Here is a 24,262-nt window from a genome sequence, read left to right on the forward strand (position 1 = left end):
TGCCCCGTGCTCCTACGCTCCTCATGGGGCAATGTAGGATTGGATGAATGGGTGGTTTTCTTCTTCATCCAATGCAATGGCGATCATTGCCAACTGGGCTCGTAAAAAGTCACAGAGGGAGAGGGGATGACGGGACCGTGAGCGAAATGATAGCGGACCGGACGTGTGAATGCACCAGGACTGTGAGGAGCGAGAATGGAACGTGACCGTGCCTATAGTGTGAATAGAGCCTTAGCCCAATTCACACTATAGGGACGATCACGATCCGGTCAAATATCATTACATGCATTTCAGTGGAAGTATTCACACTGGCAGTAACGGTCAAGGAACGCTCTGCTCACGATCCATTTAAAAGATATTTTGACCGGAGCGAGTGGACCGTGAGCGGAGCGAACCGACAGTGTGAACACCCGCTAAAAGGTCCATTAGGTCTGTTGCTGTTTGCTTTCCTTAGTGCTCCTTTGTACTCAGTTCCCTCCCTGTCCCTCAAAAGGAGGATGGTGGACAGCAGAAGGGGTACTTAGGCCTGCTATTCCCTCCGGTATTATTTTACTTTAATCCCACCCGGTCGCTGGAAAATGTGACTTATCTCTATATGTCGGCTGTAGCCTATTGAGTACATCATTTTCTTCTCAGTAAACATCCGTCGCAAATAAATACTTTCCGAGATATATGTTATTTTTCTTAATTAAATACTTTCCGATATGTTATTTTTCTTAATTATTTGAGATGAATGTCGCGCCATGTGTGCTGGTGCGGGCATGTTCACTCGGTCTAAGTCGGCTGGACTCGAGTGTACTCGGCTGGTAATTTCGTATATGTGAGCTTTAAAAACAGCCAGTCAGGCGTCGCAAAGAAAGAGGGACTTTTGAAACCAGCCAATCACAACAGTCGTAGGTAAAACCAGCCAATCAGCTTGAAGTATTTGTGGGTTACGCAAGTACGCCCGAGATTTGAAAGTCGGTCACAAGTCATGACCTCCGGTGCAGAAGAACGTGTTGTCGATTTCAAAGCTTGTATCGGGTGTAAGACGGACTACTGGCAGATTATCAAGGACTATCACAGTAATAACGAAACATCTATTGAACTACTAAGAAAACACGGGGTTTTGCCAAGTGCAGTGCAGTGTAAAGAGCGTGATTTGCCCTGCAAATAACGGGAAGACAGACATCAGTGGTACTGTGGCCGGTGGAAAAAAAAAAAAGTAGGAAGAGTAAGGGGAAGGTGCAGTGCAAATTCACCGTTTCTGATCTCTAGGTAAGCATTCCCCTAGGATCTGATCTCTAGGCGAGCATTCCCCTAGGATAGGATAGGTTAGGTTAGGTTAGGTTAATGTAATGGGGGATCTGGGGGGCAAAGCCCCCCAGTTAGGAAACAGCCAGGGCTGGGGGGTCTGGGGGGCAAAGCCCCCCAGTTAGGAAACACGAACTCAAGGAGCTGAAAATTATATTTTTCCGAAGGATTTTAGTGTTTTTCGTTTGATTTGGATACCAGTTCCAGTCGGAAATCACTCGATTTTCCGTGTTTCCCCCACCCAAAACCACGCTTTCCCAAAGGTCCCCCATTATTCTTTCTCAGGAGCTTCAGAATGCAATGTTTTAGAGTTATTCATGTGATTCTGGTGGTCATTTTCAGTGAAAATTACTCGTTTTCGTCGTATTCCCCCAATAACCTCGGTACAGTGGGGGGGGGGGGTTACGGAAAACGAGTGATTTTGCGACAGAAATGACTATCAGATTCACATGAAAAACACTATAAAACATTGCATTCTGAAACTCTTGGGAAAATATGGCAGGGTGGGACTAAAGTAAAAATTTACCCCCTCTTCACATTTCAGATGAGCCTCCTCCTCCTGCACCTCCTTTTCCTTCTTCCCCTCCTCCTCCTGCACCTCCACCTCCTTCCCCTTCCCCCCCTCCTCCTCCTGCACCTCCTGTTCCTTCTCTTTCCCCTCCTCCTCCTCCTTCTTCACCTCATCCTCATCCTACACCTCTCCCTCCTGCATCTCTTCCTCCTGCACATCCTCCTCTTTCCCCTTCCCCGTCTCCTCCTCTTGCACCTCCGCCTTTATCCTTCTCGTCCTTCCTTTTCCCCTCCTCCTCCTCCTGCACCTCCTCCTCCTCCTCCTGTATCTCTTCTTCCTGCACCTGTGCCGGGAGTGGTAGCTCGCTCCTGTAACCCTAGCGGGGCTATATAGTCCAATACAGGGCTTAGCTCGGGGGAACTCCATTTCTCCAATTCCTCCTTCCCCTGCCCCTCCTCCTCCTGCACCTCCTCCTCCCCTTCCCACACCTTCCCCTCTTGCACCTTCTCCTGTTCCTCACACCCTGTCATTCTCCCCCTTGTGCGCTTCCTCCTCCTCCTCCTCCTCTCCCCCTCTTCCCCGTCTCCCTTCTTCTCTTCCTCCTCTCCCTCCTCCTCCTCCTCTCCCCCCCCCTGCATTTCCTCCTCCTCCTCTTCCTTCTTCTCCCCCTTCCTGCACTTCCTTCTCCTCCTCCACCTCCTCTTCCCTCTCTCCTGTATCTCTTCCTCCTCCCCATGTCACTCCTGCTCCTGCTCCTCCTCCGCTTTATCTTCATCCTTTTCCTTCTGCACCTTTTCCTTGTCCCCCCATCCCCCCCCTCCTCCTCCTCTTGCACCTCCTCCTCCTCCTGCTCCTCCCGCACCTCCTCCCCCTCCTGCACCTTCTCCCGTTCCTCATACCTAGCTCTCATCCTCCCCCTCATGCACTTCCTCCTCCTCCTTCTCCTCTCCTTTCCCCTTCTCCCTTTTTCTCTTCCTTCTCTCCCACCCCCTCCTCCTCCTTCTCCTCTTCCCCCCCCTGCATTTCCTTCTCCTCCTCTTCCTTCTTTTCCCCCTTCCTGCACTTTTCTCCTCCTCTTCCTTCCCTCCTGCATCTCCTCCTCCTCTTCCTGTACCTTCTCTTCCTCCTCCCCAGGTCACTCCTGCTCCTCCTCCGCTTTATCCTCATCCTTTTCCTCCTGCACCTCCTCCTCCTCGTCCGTCTCCCCCCCTCCTGCACCTTTTCGTTCCCCCATCCTCCCCTCCTCCTCCTGAACCTCATCCTTCTCTCCCTCCTAATCCTCATCCTCTTCGCCCTCCTGCACTTCCGCCTCCTCCTCTTCTTTTCTCCTCCTCGTCCCCCTTCTGCACTTCCTCCTCCTTCGTCAATAACATACTTGTGTATATTTTCTTTCTCAGAGGCTGGAAGTTACAACCGCAGAACAGCATTAAATAATATTTTGCTGTCGATATTATTTTCCTTTTTCTGTAGATGGTGTAAAAAAAGAAAAATCCTCCCCCTTAACAGCTAGTAGGCAGAAGGCTTTGGGGAGGAGAGGGTGGATGAGTACGGGGGTAGCTCAGAAGGTGGATGAGTGCGGGGGTAGGTCCAGAGAGGGTGGGTGAGTGCTTGGAGTAGCTCGAGAGAGGGGGGGTGAGTGCGGGGGTAGCGGCGGAGAGGGGGGGTGAGTGCGGGGGAAGTGAGGGGGTAGCTCAAGTGATTTCGGGTAAGTGTCGGAGGTAGCTCCAGACAGGGTGGGTGAATGCGGGGGTAGCTTGAGAGAGGGGGGGTAAGTGCGGGGGCAGCTCGAGAGAGGGGGGGTCAGTGCGGGGGTAGCTCGAGAGAGGGGGGGTCAGTGCGGGGGAAGTGGGGGGTAAGTGAGGGGGTAGCCCAAGCGATTTCGGGCAAGTGTCGGAGGTAGCTTCAGAGAGGGTGGGTGAGTGTGGGGGTAGCTCGAGAGAGGGGGGGTAAGTGCGGGGGTAGTTCAAGAGAGGGGGGGTCAGTGCGGGGGTAGCGGCGGAGAGGGAGGGTGAGTGCGGGGGTAGCTCAAGAGAAGGGGGGTCAGTGCGGGGGTAGCGGCGGAGAGGGAGGGTGAGTGCGGGGGTAGCTCGAGAGGGGGGGGGTCAGTGAGGGGCTAGAGGCGGAGAGGGAGGGTGAGTGCGGGGTAGCACCATACAGTATGAAGCTGTGCAGGGGTAACACGGGAAAGGTTTTGAAAGGTTTGAAAAATTTGAAAGTTTTTTATTTGAGCAATCCCAGGTGGGGTTTTGGAGTACATAGGGTTTTGCAAAGAACATAATACAATACTGTACAAACAGAAACTTAGAAGAGTAAACAAACATTAAATCATTCATTTACTGGTGGTCGAATTAAAATAATACATCAGTTTTTCAATAGTTGAAGCACTCCATTCTTCCAAATTTAGTCAATTTAAGAATAACAGTGTTGTCTGCTAATATCTGACATTTTTTTCTTATTTGGGTTTTCATCTCTTCATATAGTTTCCTTTGCGAAATAAGATTTGGACACCTATCTCTGCCGCGAGCGTGACTTTGTCCGCCGTATTGAAACATCCCCACTCGTAGCTTATATATATATATTTTATTTACCACATTCAATGTACATGGGGTACATTTAGCCAATGAGTATGAAACGCCATAGGTCGCTGCAGTGCAGAACTTACCCTTCATGGCACTGTGGCAGAGAAAGGTAATGGCAGAAAGGGAAAACATAGTATGGTTGAAATGATAGTGATGATGAAGCTGTTTTAAGTCGAAGTGATGGTGTTGACTGTGTGTGGTCCTTAGACTATCCATGTCATGAAACCTGATGTCCAAATTCATAAATGCCGGAAGAAACATGGAAATATCTACTAGTGTGTGAACAGAAGAGGACATGGAAAGACTTAGTCGTCTCATGCATGCAGGGATACTGGGGACTCCCTGCACCTCCCGAGGAGGCAGTAGTCTTAAGAGAATTAAAAAGATATACTTCTTGCTTGTGAAATGTAATGCCTACTCTCTTCGACGAGTTCCTGTACCCATTTTTGCATCCGTAAGCTGCACAGTGGACTGTGGCACTTTATTTTCCGGAATCACCAGCTGCTTTCAAAAACCCAGAGCAGCTCAGTACAAAAAACCCGGGAATCAGGCGTGGTGTTAAATCGCTACACCAGCGTCGTCCTGGCGGCGGACACAAATTACGTGGCACTACCCATGAGGAACCCTCTCCAAACTGTAGAGCTCAGTGGTGCCACCATATGAAGGTGCCATCTTAAAACACCGTTGTATTTTGTCTGTAACGGTCGTGCTTGATCGCATTTCCCGCTGTAATATTAGCTCTGATTTGGTTGTGAAAAGTTATGAAACCAAGTAAAAATATGTAGTTTAAACAATCTTATATCCCAGAGCCCATTGACGTCCCTGTTTACTCATGCAGCTACAAGATTTTATTCGACTTGGGAATGTGCCTTGTACAAAGGGGGTTTATGATGGCTGTATGCGAGTTATTCAGTTCAATCTTACGCCAAAATCAGTTGTCAGATACCAATAATGAAATTAAAAAGATATCCCCAGCTTCGTGGCACATCATGCAGCTAAAGCTGAAGAAAATTATATATGCAGCCTATCTGCTTATACTTTCTTCAATAGTTTGTTCTCATTAGTGGCCGATTTTTATTCTTTTGCTTATTTCATGTATATGTCATTTGCAGAACGCATTCTTTCCATTGTACTGTATCTTTGTATGACTAGCATCATAGGCTATTAATATATCAGTTACAACTCTGCTATCAAACTGGAAAGATGGAAATTTAAGGCCAACTTCGAGGGGGAAAAAAAAAAAAAGAAAAAGAAAAAAAAAAAAAGGGTACAGTAAGCCTAGGAGGCTTTCTAGCAACTCTGTACGCGATCGGCTTTGTATATTTTCTTCTTTATCATCTCCTGTACAGTGTATTACATCATCATCATCCAATCCTACATTGCCCCATGAGGAGCGTAGGAGCCCGGGTCTAGGTAAGCTGGCCCTGACATTTAAGATGAGTGACCAGCCTCACTCATCCCTGAGTGGCATTATGTGAGCAATAGACCCCAACCACCTCTTGTATAATATACAAGACCATAAGTACCCACTAAACCACCAGGTGCCAACATTTGGTTATATGGTTACCATCCAGTATAGTATATGGTTTCCTGGTGTACAGGAAACCATTTGGCTTGTCACTCAGTGTAGAGTCACCCACAGGCAGAAGGAAGAGCAAAGACAGAAGAGGCAGTGTAAAGTCACCTGTAGGCAGAAGGACCAGGAATGAATGAAGGAAAGACAGAAGAGGCAGTGTAAAGTCACCCGTAGGCAGAAGGACAAGGAAAGAATGAAGGAAAGAAAGACAGAAGAGGAAGTAGTCACCCGTAGGCAGAAGCACAAGGAAAAAATTAATGAAAGACAGAAGTGGACGGAAGGAAAGAAGGATGGAGGAAAGGGAAGACACCCGAGAACAGGACTACATCAAGAGAATGGATGGTGAGTGCCCCCACCTACCACACCTTTTTGATATGGACTAAAGTTACCATACACAAATATACAAGTAGGCAATAATTTACCTCGAATACATTATGGCATGTTCATTCTAACCTAATAAAGACTCACAGTCCCTTCAGCTCAGATGATGGCCAAGAAGAGTAAGATTGGAGGTTTGACAGGATTGGTAACCAGGAAGAATCATATCATTACTGCCTCACAATGACAACTCCAAGTTGAGGGAGTCACTCAGCTTTGTCAGGTGAAAACAGACTGACCAGAGTAAGGAAGTGGTGACAGAAGACCCTCTTAGCTGATGAAAATATGACCCCCTGTAGATGGTGGTGTTACAGCCACTCTGGATGAACTCTAGGATCAGGTGTCTGGAAACAAACAAGCTTTTGATTCTTGAAAAACTTTCCTCATAGGGCAATGTAGGACTGGATGATGATGATAAATTTATTCCCATTGTGGTAATCTGGTAATGGACTAGGATCCTACCTACGAAGAATCTGTCTATTGCCCAGTGTTATCTTGACAAAATTATCTCCAGGCATTACATCATCATCATCCTGGCCTTTTTTTTTTTCCACATAAGGAGGCACGATTCTAATAACAAGGAAAGAGAACTAAGAATTTTGCTTGTGTCTCAGTAGATTCTGTAACACCTCTTCCCTTGTGATGGATTTTGCACATTACACCTCTGTTGTCCTCATGTACTCATATGTCACTGATTGGAATACAGTATTACCAATATTAATATGATGTAAACACAACAAGAGGACCTAATATGCAAAATGAGTTACAACACGCTTCCTATTCCACCTACAATACAGCCGCTAGGCAGAGATCCTCAGGAAACAGTTAATCCATCCATCATCCAATCCTACATTGCCCCATGAGGAGCGTAGGGGCCCGGGGCTAGGCAGTTAACAGTACTGATAAATACAGTATAGGTATTATGGGGTACTAACTGTACAGAAGTATGAGCCTCAGAGTTAATCTCGTCAAGAACAGAAGTATCTAACCCTTTCTTTTTTTTTTCTTTTTTTTTTTTCCCCCCTGGATGTCTCACACATGGGGGTTTTGAGATACACAATTTTCATAAAATACTAAACACCAAAATAGGGACCATAATTCTATCTATGTATCTAACGCCAGACACCTTAATCCCGTAAGGGGTGGCCACAAACAAATCACCTCCATGTCACCCTGTCCCCCGCCATTTCATTGCCCTGCTCCCAGCTCACATCCCCCTCTCTCATATACCTCTCCACTCCATCCCTTCATCTCATTCTTGGCCTCCCCCTCCCGCTCTCTCCCTTCATCTCACTCACATACACTCTCCTTGCCCATCTCTCATTCTCCATCCTCTCCACATGGTCAAACCACCTCCATGAGTTTCTCCTAATGCTTCCTATCACATCCACATCCACACCACAATGCTCCTTCACTTCATTTGTCAGTCTCTCTCTCCATGTGCTGTGCTCCTCTCAAATAACTCATTTCCACAGCTCTCACTCTTGACTTCTGTCCCTCCAACTAGGTCCAAGCTTCACTTCCATGTGTTAGAGTTGGTATCACAATAGCCAAGTACTGTAGTAGCTTTTTCACTTCCATGCTCACTCCCATGATTCTTATCACTGCATCACTGCTTTCAAGGAACCAGCAACCTTTCTTCCCTGTTGCACCCTTTCAAGCACTTCACCCTCTAAACTTCCATCCTTACTCATCACACTACCCAAGTACTTAGACACACTCACATTTTCCACTTCCTCCTCATCCAGCCTCACTGTACAGTACATTCACCAACTTCACTTCTCTCGAAGACCATAACTTAACTCTTCCCTACATTCACCTTTTGATTCCGTTTCTTAAGCACTCTCCCAAACTCATCCACCAAGCCTTGCAACTCCCCTTCATCTTCACTTAACAACACAGTACAGGGAGTTTCCAAACACTGCCCTCTCTCACTAGGGCCACTCCAACATCCACTGCCCTACCTTGTACCTCTTCTATAACCCCATCCATATACAGACTGAACAACCTTGGAGACATGACACGTCATCCTTGTTTCAATCAAGCCTTCACACTGAAAAATTCACTCAGTTCATTACCAACACATACTGCAGCCTTAGCACCCTCATACATACATTACACCTCCATTGTCCTCGTGTACTCGTATGCCACTGATTGGAACATTACCAATATTAAAATGATATAAATACAAGGAGACATAATATGCAAAATGAATTACAAAGGATGAGTTACAACAAGCTTCCTGTTCCACCTACAATACAGTATGTCACAAGGCAGAGCTCCTCAGAAAATTACATGATGAAATTATATAAAAAAAATAATTACCTGTGTGGTGAGCTATCAAAACCTGTGGTGTTGAAGCTCCTCCACTGTCAGATGTATGCCATTCGGTATAATAGTGAACTCAAAGCTTTTTTTTCTTTTTTTGTAACACTTTCAGTTTCTCATCTGACAATACAATCTGCGTGGTCAGACATCGTTTCCATCAGATTTAGGTAAGATGCCGTGGCAGCAAAACATCTCATACTGCATGCCTTGACATACTTCTCGTACAAGATGAAAATAATAGACAATAAAATAGTCCTCCTGTGATGGCAACTCCTCAGTCTTGCCACCTCCTGATACTGAACCACTATTGGGACCCAGATACTGGCATGCAAATTTTAAAAGTCCAGAACACATATATGTGCCACCCGATGGCTACAGACATTTTCTTGGTGGCATACTGATGTGTCACCCAATAAGAAAGGGTTAATACAGTACAGTACTTTCCTTTGAACCCTTCTATTATTTAATCTTGCTATCTCCTTATTTTATTCACTTTTGAATATAATTTTCATCTGCAGAAATTAGATAAAACCATTTCCTTCTCAATCGAGAAACTCCACTAAACTGAACAAAATCATCTGGCAGCAGGGGATAGGAAGTCAATACTAAAGGTCCTAAGTAGTTATTGTTTTATCTGCTACCACCAGACAACTTTTTTCAGCATGAGAGACGTTTTCATCTGCAGAGGCTTGAAGTATCCTTCATTAACCTCTTCAGTTCAAATGATTTCTTCTGGAGGTAGCAAGAATGAAGTGAAAAAAGGTATCACCACACTGAAGCAGTGGAACTTTAGGGTACTGATCATACACTTGTCATCAACAGCCACAAGTCTATATCTGGCAACTAAATGTGTTTGGTTAACCCCTTCAGTCTGGTGACATATTTAATTTATTCTTGCTATCTCCAAACAGTTTTACTTCAGCTTTTGGCAGACTTCTTGTAAGAAAGGGGTAAATGAAGTCGGTATCTAAAAAAAAAAAAAAAAAAAAGTGGCATTGATATAACAGGGCACCAACACTGTCTACTCATACAAACATCTTTAAATTCCTTCCCTGTCTCATGACAGCTGAATGGTGGCCTACATAAAGGCAAATGGGGGCAAGGTTGCTCAGTTGTAGACCACCTGACTGAAGACCGAAGGGACAAGTGTTTGCGCCCTGCCCAGGCAGCTGCCCGCTGGGAGAGGTAGCGCACTCCTGTCACCTAGCAGAGCTATTATGATCCATTAGGGTCTAGCTCGGGGAATTAATTTCTTCAATTTGCATAAAGGTAAGTTCAATCTAGTCTATTAGGTTCATGTCCTGATGAGCCTGGAGCCACAACAACAAATCTGAAAATAATGTAACAATAAGAAGAATATAGAGAAAAATATCACTTGATTCAAGGTACGAATTATATTCAATACTCTGGTTTCCTGTGTGATCTGTCTGTCCCTTCTCTTTGTCTTTCCACAGGAGCATGGTGGGTTAGTGGCAGAGCGCTTGACTTGAGACTGTGAGGTCAAGAGTTCGCGCCTCCTCAAAATCTGCATTGCTGCGAGAGGTAGCACTCTCATGTCACCCTAGCAGGACTACATGATCTATCAAGGTCTATCTTGGACGATAATTCCACTTCCTCTTCATCTTTCCAGTCACCCAATCTCAGAATTTATGCACGTAACAGGCTGGAGATGACTGGCACACAGAGCTGGCTTTATCTTTTCCTTTTTGTCTGAATTTCATTCCTTCCAACCACCCCACTCATGGTGTGGTAACATGAGCTTTTCTTCCAGATTAAATACAGTATTGCCATGCTGATTTTAAGGGAATTAGCTACATTTGCTCAGTTTACCTGTATTGCCTTGAATGGGCAATAAAAGACAAGTGTTACTGTATGGAGATGCTGGCAATTTATCACTGATAGAAGAGCTCACGTAACTGCACCTTTTCAGTCATATTCTCATCAGCTTCGGAGGGTTTGAGGCACTTCTTCCTCAATTATAGTATTCTCTAGCATGTCCCTATGAAATAAGTGAATTTTGATGGTACAAAGATACGGGGAGAAGAGTAGTAAATCTAAATTACTTGTGCTGTAACACAAATTCCAATTCCCATTCTCATCAACATATAAGGATCTGAACCTGTAATACCAAGATTGGTTCAGTCCTGTACAGTAATTCCTTGGTAATGCTTTTACAAAACCTATTTTTTTCAGTAACATTGTTACTGTTGTTGTGTACTCAGTTCATCTTAATATACTACAGGCTTAAATAAGCAAAATGTATCTCTAAGGAAGAGATCCTAGATAGTCTCCTTAGTCAACAAAAATCCACCCCTAAAGATAACCAAAATGAGTTTTATTCTTGTCATTTTAAGAAGGCTTCCTGGCACCTGTTTTTCAGTAATTCATTTTGCACATTATACATTACTTCTATCTTGTATGTTTTCAAACCACATTAACCCCTAAAGATCTATGGCTGTCGAACGAGTTATGGAAAATGTGGTATGAAGTCTTGTGGCTGTCGATGGTACAGAGGCTACCACAAACTGGCAGTAAGTAGCATTGCCTCTTTTTTTATGACGCGTATGGAACCTGGCCAATGGGAACTAGGACATCAGGTGGTGGGAAGCATGATCCGGCTCCCTCCCCGGGTAGTGGAGAACCCCCCCCCCTGCCCCCCAGGCCACCTATCCACCTCACTTTGCCCTATTTGATCCTGCCTTCTGTGTTCCCTCGCACCCAAACTACCCCTCATACTCCCTCTAGACCATACTGGTTGTGTGGCAGACATATTCTCTACCTTTCCCACCCTTCTGATGTCCCCTTACCATCCCTCCACCTCCCTATTCCTCCTTATTTTTCAAGGGCGTCCCATTCTCGCTTGATGTGAGTTTCATTATTTTTTTATTTATCACTCTCATCTTAAATGTCGGGACCAACAGCCTAGCCCCGGGCTCCTACGCTCCTCATGGGGCAACATAGGATTGGATGATGGATGGATGGATGGATGGATGGATTTATTTTTTTGATGGTTGATTGTGCAGTAACCATTAGACATATGAGAGTGAAGTGTAAAATCAAGTTCTTCAAATCTATAAGACCAAAATTTACTTTAGTGGAACTTTTTTTTTTTTCTCTATACATGCGGGGTAACAATGATTATTTTTGACGTTCTTTGACGGTTGATATTGCGGTAACCGTAACATATAAGAATGAAACATACTTTTTTCAGGTAAGTTCAAGCTCTTGAAACCTTTAAGAAAAATTTTACCTTGGTGAAAGTTACAAAATCGGACCATTTTTGCGGTTCTGGGGATAGGGAGGCTGGAGATCTGCGGTCTTTAGGGGTTAACATGGTTATATAGTGCATACATATAATACCAGAGAATGTGGGAAGGAGTTGGAAGAACTCTGAAATGAGGCAAGATTTAGTCTCTACTAGCACAACCTCTTGTTCTTCAAGGGCAAAACTGGTCAGGAATAACTGTCATTTCTATTCACCCAAGCCATGCCCTCTTCCACTTCTTTCCCACAGGTCAAAATGTCCAAACAAGAGAGTACAGACTAGCCATATGCGGAAACAAACTGTTACAGAAGGGGTACTTGGAAGCTTCAGTAAACAGTGAGAATATAGGCTTATTAGATGAGTCTCCTATTCAGACTAAACCTCACAGCTTGATACTATATAGTTCATCATCATACTATGGACTGGAATCTTTGCATAAAATCCTACAAAACTTGAAACTGAGTCTCGTATTTTGGCTGCCTGAAAAGAGCATCATCCCTTTTAATGTTGTAATAGGTTCCTGCCAGCTATCAAGCTCCATTACAAAAGTACCGGTATGCTTTACAAGTGACCGGACTGCCTGCCTGGTGCAGTACTATATAAATGAGGAACAAGTTCTGAAAATACTAAGCAAACATGGTAAGGTGAAATAATTTTTCAGTTCATGGAGTAATGTACAGTACAGTACTGTCCATTACCATAATAATATATGATGCACTTCGCAATAATTTGTTCTCTTAAGATTATACACTGTGACAAACAAAATATACAATTTTTATAAAAAAATTATTTTTCATAATTGAAAAACCAATATTAAACTATAACATGCAATCCACAATTGAACAAAGGGATGAAAATTAACGCATCACCATCATTCATATAAAAATATATGAGTTATCTAAGAAGACATTACAATTTATAAGTCTAATATTTTTTGATAATTTGTGCTGCCATGTAAGTGACAAAAGTAATGGGTTTTAATTAAAGAAAATAAGCTTCTAATAAGGCAATACAGGCCAATTACATTTGTTGGCCAAGGGGGACTTACTATCCCCCTTGGCCAATACATAAAATAACAGAATCCAAGGCAGCACAAATGGTTGAACAATCTCACCACTTATTTTAGTTCTGCTCTGAGAAGGGTACAGTCAAAGCTTCCTTCACTTTGATTTTACTCTTCCTATCTTCAGATGACTTTATTCATTATAGGACGGGCTTTCCGAACCTAAGAAGTTAAAATTTACAGTCTTCATTAACTTGTTCACCATGAGCTTTCCTATTTGAGTAATACCGGTATGTGTGAGTGATAATACTTTTTAAACTGTCACTGGATTCTGGGAGTTAATTCCTATTTGAGTAATATGTGTGAGGGTGCTAATAAACTTCTTAAAATGTCACTGGATTCAGGGGGTTAAATTTGAAGATATGTTAAGCCAAATAGTCTTTGTGTGTGTGTGTGTGTGATGTGTGTGTGTGTGTACAGTAAACCCTCGATATAACAAACTAATTGGGGAAAGGGGTGGGTCACTATATTTGATAATTCGTTATATCCAAGGGGCAGTACTATCTGAGGGATAAGTATACACAATAATATAGTACTGTTACAGTACACTTACTGTGTCTGGGGATACTGTTGTCACCGTGGGCTGATTCATGAACTTCCCCCAAATTTAGCAACCTTTGTTTGCAAAATTTGGGGGAAATTTGGTCACAATTTGGCTGTTTGCTATATCCAAAATTTGCAATACCAAGGTTCGTTATATTGAGGGTTTACTGTATACATGCATAAATATATATATATATATATACAAAGAGCTAATGACAGTAGAGTTTCAAGTACAAATACAGCACTTATTTCAGAGTTAAAATTACAAAACCACTTTTTTCTGACATCAAAGCAACTTTATAAGTGAATCACGATTAAACAAATTTTACCCCTTCACTCCAGTTGACTTATTTTCACATGTGTCAAAGAGATTTTTCCTTCTCCATGTTTCTCTTACCAGCTCTTATTGCCATGTCCTTTCACCTTGATTTTTTAGCCTTGTCCTCACACCATGATTTCTGGGTCAATTGGCCTGTAAATTAAAATATAAGAGTCGGATAACTCAACATATTTTATCATTTTTATTTTTTTAAAATTAAGTCTACGATTTTATTAGCCTCCCCTCCCAAACTATTTTTAAACACTGGGCCAGGACCTACAGATGCCAAAAACAATCACAATTAAGGAATATTCTCCATCTGACTTCAAATGCAATTTCAATGTAGGGTGAGTTCCATTTCAACATGCCCTTTACCCCATTTTTGATGTTGGAGAGGGACACCATTACATGGTGGCACCAAAGCATCTGAGTGGCTCCACTAGCCAGTTATACACACATGCCTCAGTTCCCTCTCTATCCCCCAAATGGAGAATAGTGTACTGCAGAAGGACAATTTTGGCCAGTAGGCCACCAGCTTCATGTCCATTTGAGCCTGCGGTTGCAACTACCCTGTTGTTATGCTTGTCATGTGAATAAAAAATACTAGCAAATGCATGTATTAAAAAAATAAATAAAATAAATAACAAATCATGCTTCTGCACACAAATATTATCTCCAGTTTAAATTAGTCTTGCTATTCTCAGATAATTTAACTCTGTTCTGAAGAGATGTTTTGAACCAGAGAGGAGGTAGGCCTCTATTAACTCCTTTCACAACTAGGTTTTAATTGATGGCAGTCTAATACTGTCTGGTGACATTAAGAAATAATAATTACTTATCCTGACTGAAGGAATGAAGTGACTATGTGAAAAAGTGTTATTTCACCAGCAACTTAATAGTGAAACCACTTCTCATTAAGTAATGATAAATGAGGGCTACTGAGGCTATGCTACAATAATCAAATTTATTGGAGGGTTGATGACCAGGCAATTACTTTTGGTGGCATTATATGACTGGAAAGCCTTCAATCATCTCTTGACCACACCTATGGAAGGTCATCACTCTAACTAGGGAATTATAGCCACTAGACATAATATCATACACAAAACATATGGTGTAGTATGCAATACAAATTGCTTGCTAAGGAAGAGATGCTAGCCTCCTAAACGGAAGAGAATAAGGTCCATAAATTCTGTTACCTGAGCTTCTTCATAGAAGTTTAAGAGATTAATTCCTCATCTTCAGTGCAGCCATCTGAAGATTGGTCTGTATCACTGATGCCTGCTGGTAGTCCACCCATCACTGCCCCAACCCTGTCACCATCATGCTGCCATGTCACTGGGAAAGCACAAATTGGGCCAACACTGTTTTAACCCATTCAGTCCCAATGATATATTTCCCACTTTAATTTTTCTATAGACCTTGATATTTGCCCCCCCCCTCCTCCCCCCATGGGGTTTGGTGTAAACTTCAATAACCCTTTCACTAGAAGACATCCTTCCCAAAGTTTAATAAAAGTTTCTGGAGATGGCATGTGTATATATAATATATATATATATATATATACAGTAACCTCTCAACTAATGCGAGTCTAAACAGCATGTTTTTGTTTTAACACGAGCAAATATTTAAGGAGATATGTTTAACTAACAAGAGTTTCTCGATTTAATGCAACTTTACAAGTATGTGATGTTTTCAAATTAGCAGCGTGTGCTTTGGACAGTCCCAAGCTGACAGACCGTCTCTGGGACAGTTTAATTTATTCAGTTGAAAAAAATATATACATATACAGTAATCCCGCATTTTTTGCGGATTTTTTGTCTACGGTTTTGCCCTCTCGCGGATTTTCTTAGCATTAATAAGTTCAACTAAAATATCCTTGAATATACAGAAAACAAAAAATTTGAAATTCCCGCAACTTCCAATTGCAGCGCGGTAAACTCACGCCACCCTCTGTCCCTTTCCCGCAGCCCCTCTGCCAGTGTTACCATATCTAGCATAATTTTATTCTTTTAGCATAATTCTGATAAAATTTTCGAGTCTGGAATATTTTTTAGCATATTAGAAGTTTTAGCATCATTCTAGCATAATTTAGAATGGAATGGAATATTTTTGGAATAATTTTATAAAAGCTACAAATCAGAGAGAGAGAGAGAGAGAGAGAGAGAGAGAGACGAATAAGGTAAGAAGATGTAAGGTTTGAATAGTTGGTTAGTTTCAGTTTGGGCTTGGTTGGGTTGGATTAGGTTAGGTTAGGTTAGGTTTTAGGTTAGGTTCGGTTTGGTTCGGTTAGGATAAGTTTGAGCTTTGTATTTTACCCATGAAACCTAGGTTTTTCCGATGGATTTTGGTATGATTCATTCGATTTTCAGCTTCATTTCAGTCGGGAATGACCATTTTCTGTGTTTCCCCCCCCCCCTATAACCCCCGATTCCCCAAAGATCCCCCATTGTTGCAAGGGGATGGGAGGGGGGTCATATCTCAAAATCTGGTTATTTCCGACGGAAATGATGCTCAAAATCGAATGAATCACATCAAAGTCCATCAGAAAAACGTAAGTTTCGTGGGAAAAAGCAGTATGGGCAGAAAACCGATATTTACCCTCTTACTGTATGTAGGTTCATTTTAATATTTTCATAGTAAACAGTACATAATGAATATGTATAGAATTTTATCATTTAGCTTCAAGTTAGCATAATTTATTTTTTACTTGGAACAAATTTGCTCAATCTAGCATAATTTTTTCACTGCCCTAGCATAATTTCGTTGTTTGGGTATGGCAACACTGCTCCCTGCCCCGCATTCCTCAGTCCACGCCTGACTGCCTCACGTGTGAGGTGTTCTTGTAGCCGCACTATGATACGAGCCTCTTGCCTCCCACTTGCTTTCCTCATGGCCCCAGGATGTAAGCCAGCCTCACCGAAGGCTAATAATACAATTAGTAAGAACTCCAAAGTGACAAAACGATCAAGAAAAGTTATGACCTTAGCAGAGAAAATTGTGTTACTGGACAAGCTAAGAAACGACCGTGTGAGTGTTTGCTATCACCAGTTAATGCATCTTTTCATTTTGTACTGTTTTGTGAATAAATGTGTAGATAATTGTGTATTACAGTACGGTGTTTACGTTTTTCCTTCATAATGGAGTATGTGCTTTCAATCTTGTAAGAAGGTATTTCGGGATGAGTATGGAGGTTTCGGGACAATTCGCAGTCACACCAAACACAAGATAATTCGCCTTCATTAATGAAGATAGCTATGGGTGACGCTACAATATAATTCAAAGGCGACTACAGCGAGGAAGAAACAAGTTAATTATTGACTAAAGGTGCAACTAATAAATAATATCCAGAACCTACGCTACTGAACATAGACTTTGCTGGATCCCCCTGAAATATAGTTATTAAAGTATTGATTAATTAATAATAAGTATATTTATAAAAGTATTGATTAGTATATTTATAGAATGGCGGGGAATCGTCCAGGGTGCGAATTGTTCTGAAGGGGAATCGTCCATGTTTTGACGGGGAATTGTCTGACGGCGAATTGTCTCGCAATCAGTACGGACATGGACTGTGTGATGGGCAGCATGGTGGACACAAGTGCAAGATTCAATTGTTAATAGAGTATTCGCGAATTTAAATTTTCGCGGGGGTTACAAGAACGTAACTACCGCGAAATATGCGGGATTACTGTATTGTATCTGTTTTGTGCTAGGTGGGGGCGCTCACCATCCACTCACTCGATGTAGTGCTGCTCTCAGGTGTCTGCCCTTTCCTTTCCATCCTTCTTTCCTTCCATTCTCTTTTGTCTTTCTTTCCTTCATCCTTTCCTTGTCCTTCTGCCTACAGGTGACTTTACACTCCCTCTTCAGTCTTTCATTCCTTCATTCTTTCCTCTTCCTTCAGCCTGTGGGTGACTCTACACTGAGCGACAAGCCTAATGGTTTCCTGTACAACAGGAAACCATTTACTATGCTGGGTGGTAACCATATAACCAAATTTTGGCGCCTGGTGGTTTAGTGGGTAATTATTGTGCTCCAATCGGATTGAGCTGGTGAAGGTTTATATCCAAGGGGTGGTTGGGGTTTATTGCTCATGTAATGCCACTCAGGGATGAGTGAGACTGGTCACTCTCATCTTAAATGTCGGGGCCAACTGCCTAGCCCCGGGCTCCTACGCTCCTCATGGGGCAACGTAGGATTGGATGATGGATGGATTGATATATATATATATATATATAATTATATATATATATATATATATATTATATATATATATATATATATATATATATATATATATATATATAATTCCCTCTTCTATCTTTCCTTCATTCTTTCCTTTTCTTTCTGCCTGTGGGATCATACAGCGGGGCGTCACTTTTGTGATTCTGTGTTATTTTGAATTCCCCCAGGCTTTCAAGTGGTGGCTTGTATCATCTATCAGTACTACCAGTGTCCAGCTATACTCAGTTCTGCTAATGTCATCTGTACTCCCATCCACTGTTGACAATTTAGCCATTTTTCCCCTGTCCTTGACTCCCCTCCATTACTCTCTCCTCCTGCCTGACCAGCTGCGCTGCGCAACACAAATCCTGGAGGGATTTTTCCACTCATTTTATCCATTGAAATGTGCCCTTTGCCCTATTCTTATACAAAATAATATATAAAAGAAAGAGAAAAGGTAATTGATACTGCCATACATCTGGAATGGGCTAATTATCACCTGGCAACATCTCACGTGCATTTGTTCGCTAATTCTCCCTGTTTATTTCCCCTTGAAATATGCCGTATGACCTGTTCTCATAATAAAAATATATTTAAGAAAGGAAGGGAGAAGCCTAAGTGACATTTACATGCACCTGGAACTACCTAATTTATTATGAATTGTCTAGATTTCCTGCCAATCAATTCATAGCGTATATATTAGCAGCTGTCACCACGCTGACATTGGCAACCCTTCACTGCCCCTAGGCCACAGCATTCAGTTTACTATCATCTTTCAAGGTGAAACCATGTCGGATTCGCGCCTGTCCAATTCCGCCACTTTTTAGCCCCATGCAAAGGGCCCTGTGACCTCTAACCCTACTAAACCTTGTGTGTAGGGGTAAAGGGCTAACTGACTCTGCTGTGGAACGTGAACTGGCTAATGTATCAATGATAATGATGGACAGTGACTACGATCTTTCTGGTGACTCTAAAACAGTGCAAGTGGAAATGTAAATAATGTGTAAACAGCAAATGAAAACAATGAATGTAAATAAAACTGAACAGTGGAAAATAGTTTTATAAGTCACTGCAAGTGACAGTGCATAACATAGTGTAAATAGAAATGTAAATAATGTAAATAAAAGAGAATGTAAACAGAAATGTAAATAATTAGTAACATAAGAATACGAGTATATATACTAGGAGTAATGAAAGTGAAAGTTTCGCTCTAGCATGTATGAATACTGGGAGTTTGAAAGTGAAAGTGACAGCTTCGCTCTCTACGCTAGCAAATAGAAAGAGAAAGTGAATGCCTGGAGTGAAAATAAACTACTAGTACTGAAAGAAACTTAATAGATAAATATTGTATATATAAATAAGTGTAATAGTGTACTAGGAACATAAAGTGTGAGTGTGTTTATAAATAATAAACGACAGCTCTGCCTCGGAATACCATCAGGGAACCAGCATGGGAGGAAAGCTCATATGCACTCGTAATTTACATTGCTTTCACAGTGTTTTATTATTGGAATATGGATTCCAAACTACTTGAAATTCATAGAATAGTGTTTGTAGTTATAATATCAGGCAGTGGTAACCATATTACAGGGTATCGGGAAGTGTAAAGTGGAGACTTCGTTACCCAACTTCAGAAGTCTCCACAAGTCCTACGGTTGTCAACAAAAGCTCAACAAACATCCCAGGCGAAAGCTGAAGGTATGTGCCATAAGCATATAAAATTTTAATATTCTAGGACTAATAACTGATTTTTGGCAAATATTTGTAAAAAGTCAGTCGGAGCATGAAATATCCTCGCGGGACACGCATGGAGCACAAAAACATCCCCGTGGTGTAGGGGTTAAACAGTAGTAGGTACTCCTGTGGATGATTTTGTGAGGTTGATAGGTGTAAGAACTGAGTCTCTGATGCATTAAAAACAAGATTATTTTTGCCCCCGTCAGAGATACGAGCCAAGTCAGATATTTGGTGTGCCATAGTTTCATCCCTTGTTTGTTGAAGTAACTGTTGTGATGGATGTTGTGGGAACCGAATGGAAAGGTGAAGGGTGGAATCATCAGCGTACGAGTGGACAGGGTTAGATGTACAGCTTAGAAGGTCATTAATGAACAGAATGGAAAAGTGAAGGGTGGAATCATCAGCGTACGAGTGGATAGGGTTAGATGTACAGCTTAGAAGGTCACTAATGAATAAAAGAGAGTTGGTGATTGGACAGAACCCTGAGGAACCCCACTGTTGATGGGCCTAGGAGAAGAACGATGGCCGTCTACAACAGCAGCTATAGAATGACCAGAAAGGAAGCTGTAGATGAAGGCACAGATAGGATAGAAACCATAAGAGGGCAGTTTGAAAATTAAAGATTTATGCCAGACTCGACTGAAAGCCTTTGAGATGTCAAGTGCAATGGCAAAGCTTTCGCCAAAGTCCCAAAAGGAGGATGACCAGAGGTCTGAAAGGTAAGTGAGAAGATCGCCAGTGGAGCGCCCCTGACGGAACCCATACTAACAATCAGAAAGAGGGTTGTGATAGGAAAGATGCTTTAAAATTATTTTGTTAAGAATTGACTTGAAAACTTTTGAGAGACAGAATGTTAAAGCAACTGGACGATAGTTTGAGGGTTGGGAATGGTCACCCTTCTTTGGTAATGGCTGAACGAGAGCAAACTTCCAGCAAGAAGGAAAGGTACAAGTTGACAGACAAAGGCAAAAGAGTTTACCTAGGCTGGGTGTAAGCACAGAAGCACAGTTCTTGAGGACAACAGGAGGGACCCCATCAGGCCCTTTTGCCTTGTTAGTACTGAGGCAAGTGATGGCAGAATATACATCAGCTAAAGAAATTTTAATGTCAGCCATGAGGAAGTTTGAGGGGGGAAATAATGGAGGAACAGTACCGGAATCGTCTAAGGTGGAACTGGAGGAGAAAGTCTGAGTGAAGAGATCTGCTTTGTCAGTAGGAGAAATAGCTACAGAGCCATCAGAATGGAAAAGAGGACGGAAGGATGATAAGGTAAAGTTGTTGGAAAGGTTTTTGGCAAGGTGCCAGAAGGAATGGGAAGAACTGAGTTGGAGAGTTGAGAGCATTTATTATGGATGAATTTATTTTTAGCAGAGCGAAGAACAGACTTAGCATGATTCCGGGGAGAAACATAAAAAGATGTGATTCAGGGGTGGGCTGGCCCTGGTGCCTTTTATAGGCCCTCTCCTTGTTATGGACAGCATAAGAACAAGCATGATTAAACAAAACATTTCTTGCACAGTCAAAGGATATGCTAAGGGAATGTATGCGTCCATGCCCAACAGAATAGCCTCCACAATGAGCAAGGCACACTGAGATGGCTCCCAGCCATGGAAGCAATAATCATTCTAGGGAAAATCAAAGAAGTACTGCCTGAGGGCCTCCCAATCCGCAGCTCCAAAGTGCCACAATTGTCGTTTCTTTGGAGGGTCCAAAGGCAGTACCGGAGTGACAGGACAGGTTAAGGTGATAAGGTTGTGACTGGAGGAGCCCAACGAAGAGGAAAGATTAACAGTGTAAACAGAAGCATTGTTTGTAAGGAAGAGGTCAAGTATGTTGAAGCTCTCTCCAAGGCGGTCAGGGATACAGACAGGGTGCTGTACAAGCTGCTCTAGGTATGCATATACATAATGTATACATACAAAGTTTCTAATGCTCTAGCAAGGAATCACACTCAGAACTCTTTGACAGGAGCCAGGCACCATGTCGCTACACCATGGAGTGATACAAGACAAGCCACCTGAATTATATGAGGAATCAGGTGAATTCATTAAGGTAGCATATTTTTCAGCCCCAAACCATATGCTGATATAAATTCTGTCATCTGGATTTTTGCTTGCTCTGGCTGGGATGGATTAAAACTGCTATGTTGCTTGCCGACATAGGTGTATCCTTTAGTGTCTCCAAGTCTTGCTTGTTCTACAGTCGTCACTATAATACTGTAGTGAATGCTAAATGATCGATCAGAAGTCATGAGCAAGTTAACATAACACTGAATCTGCACCCTCACCTTCCTGTTCACTGTCTGTGGTATGGTCCCCATCAGATGAGAGAGCATGGATCCCTTTGCGCAGCCATGCACGATGGCCACCACTGCCCACCAGATGATGCCATTGCACTGTAAAATATCACAAAACTTAGAATACAACTTGGTATTGGAATGTGTCCAGTATGACATTAGTTCCTTTCACACATACTCTATCTGCCACTGGAGAGGGACACCTTCATGTGTGGCACCAATATACAATTACAGGTAGCCGCTGATATCCCAAACCCTCTTTCAACAAATTTTGGTTTTAATGACTACCTTGAGCTGGTGGAACGTTATGTTCATTTAACGAATATTGTTCGGCAAGAGAATGGACATGAGGGAGACACCAACCAGCGTGGCACCCCCCCTCCACACACACACACACTCTGCATCCCACAGAATGCTGCATCAGTCTCTAGGTGACCAACATTGTGAGAGGAGACATAAAAAGTGGATTTACTGAGAAAGAGCCATTTACACCTAGCTGTATGTTATTGTGTTGGACTGTACGGCCGAGTGATACTATATTTAACGATATTTGTTCGGTAACAGACACGACGCCTGGGAAAATACCGACCAGCATGATGTTCAGCTTTAACGTCAAGGGACTGGAACCAATTAGTTCATTATATCGAGGGTGTATTGTCCTTGGTGACTACCCAACCTGGTTATAGGAATGTCCTTCAACTCTATCCCTATTCACTCCCAAAAGAAGGTTAATTGCAAGACAAGGGCAACTTCAGCCTGCAGTCCACTGGGTTTATATTTTATAAAGGTAAGCCTGGGGCCACAATATTAACAACAATAATAATGATAGTGAGACTGGTCTGTTTATATACAGGTGGTCCTCATTATAACCTAGGCATGTCTTCTAAAACAACATAACCTCTTCCATACAGTGAAATAAGACTGAAAAAACTGACAAAACTACTGTACTGTATACACAGCAATGAAACTACTGTATAAAGACTTACATTTCAAACCTAGTTATATGGCTGTGTTAGACTGTGACAACTGATCATACAGCAATGCCCTGTAACATGGGTTCAATGGGGAATATGTTTTTGGTCACGGGTTACCCACCAAAAAAAGGCTAAAAATAAGTTTCCAACCCACCTAAAGTGGTTCCTTGGCTGTTCTGAGTAATCACCATGGATCACGGGGACAGAAGATATCCCTGGGCACTCCTACACAGCTGTCTAAAGCAAGTGATGAATGATGAGGAGAGTGATCCAATGAGGTAGCGATGCAGTGTGGCAGCGTGGGAGTGATGCGGTGTGGCAGCGTGGGAGTGATGCGGTGTGGCAGCGTGGGAGTGATGCGGTGTGGCAGCATGGGAGTGATGCGGTGTGGCAGCGTGGGAGTGATGCGGTGTGGCAGCGTGGGAGTGATGCGGTGTGGCAGTGTGGGAGTGATGCCGTGAGGCAGCGTGGGAGTGATGCCGTGAGGCAGCGTGGGAGTAATGCCATGAGGCAGCGTGGAAGTAATGTAGTAAGGCAGCATGGGAGTGATGCAGTGACGCAGGAGTGATGCGGTGAGGCAGGGTGGAAGTGATGTGGTGAGGCAGCGTGGGAGTGATGCGGTGAGGCAGCGTGAGAGTAATGCAGTGTGGGAGTGATATGGTGAGGCAGCATGGGAGTGATGCAGTAAGGCAGCATGGGAGTGATGTGGTTAGGCAGCATGGGAGTGATGCGGTGAGGCAGCATGGGAGTGATGTGGTGAGGCAGGGTGGGAATAATGCAGTGAGAGATTGATCTGGTGAGGTAAAGGGAGGGAGAATGGGTGGGGGAACCAGGCAATGAGCTGGAGGAGGAGGAAAATGCAAATGGAGGCAGATAAGGCTGGGTGGTGCATCAGTGTTCCACTGGAGGAAGTCCTTGGTTCATCTTTCATGCTGACGGATCATACGAGTTGGAAGTATGATGTTATGGTTATTTGTCTTGCTCCCCTCTTTTGGACAAGTAACTTGCAGTATGTACAAAGATCCTTTTCAATGACATAACAGATAATGTTACTCCTGGCAGGCCTGGGATCCTTCTCTAGGATGGACATTATGGCCTTGTCCATCACTGCCAGAAATTCCTTCACAGGTCTTACCATCGAGCATTCACACTGGTTCCTCCTTCCCTCACTCT

The sequence above is a fragment of the Coenobita brevimanus genome, chromosome 67 (assembly GCF_032717465.1).
Source record: "Coenobita brevimanus isolate Jiangsu-jjx chromosome 67, ASM3271746v2, whole genome shotgun sequence".
NCBI lineage: Eukaryota > Metazoa > Arthropoda > Malacostraca > Decapoda > Coenobitidae > Coenobita > Coenobita brevimanus.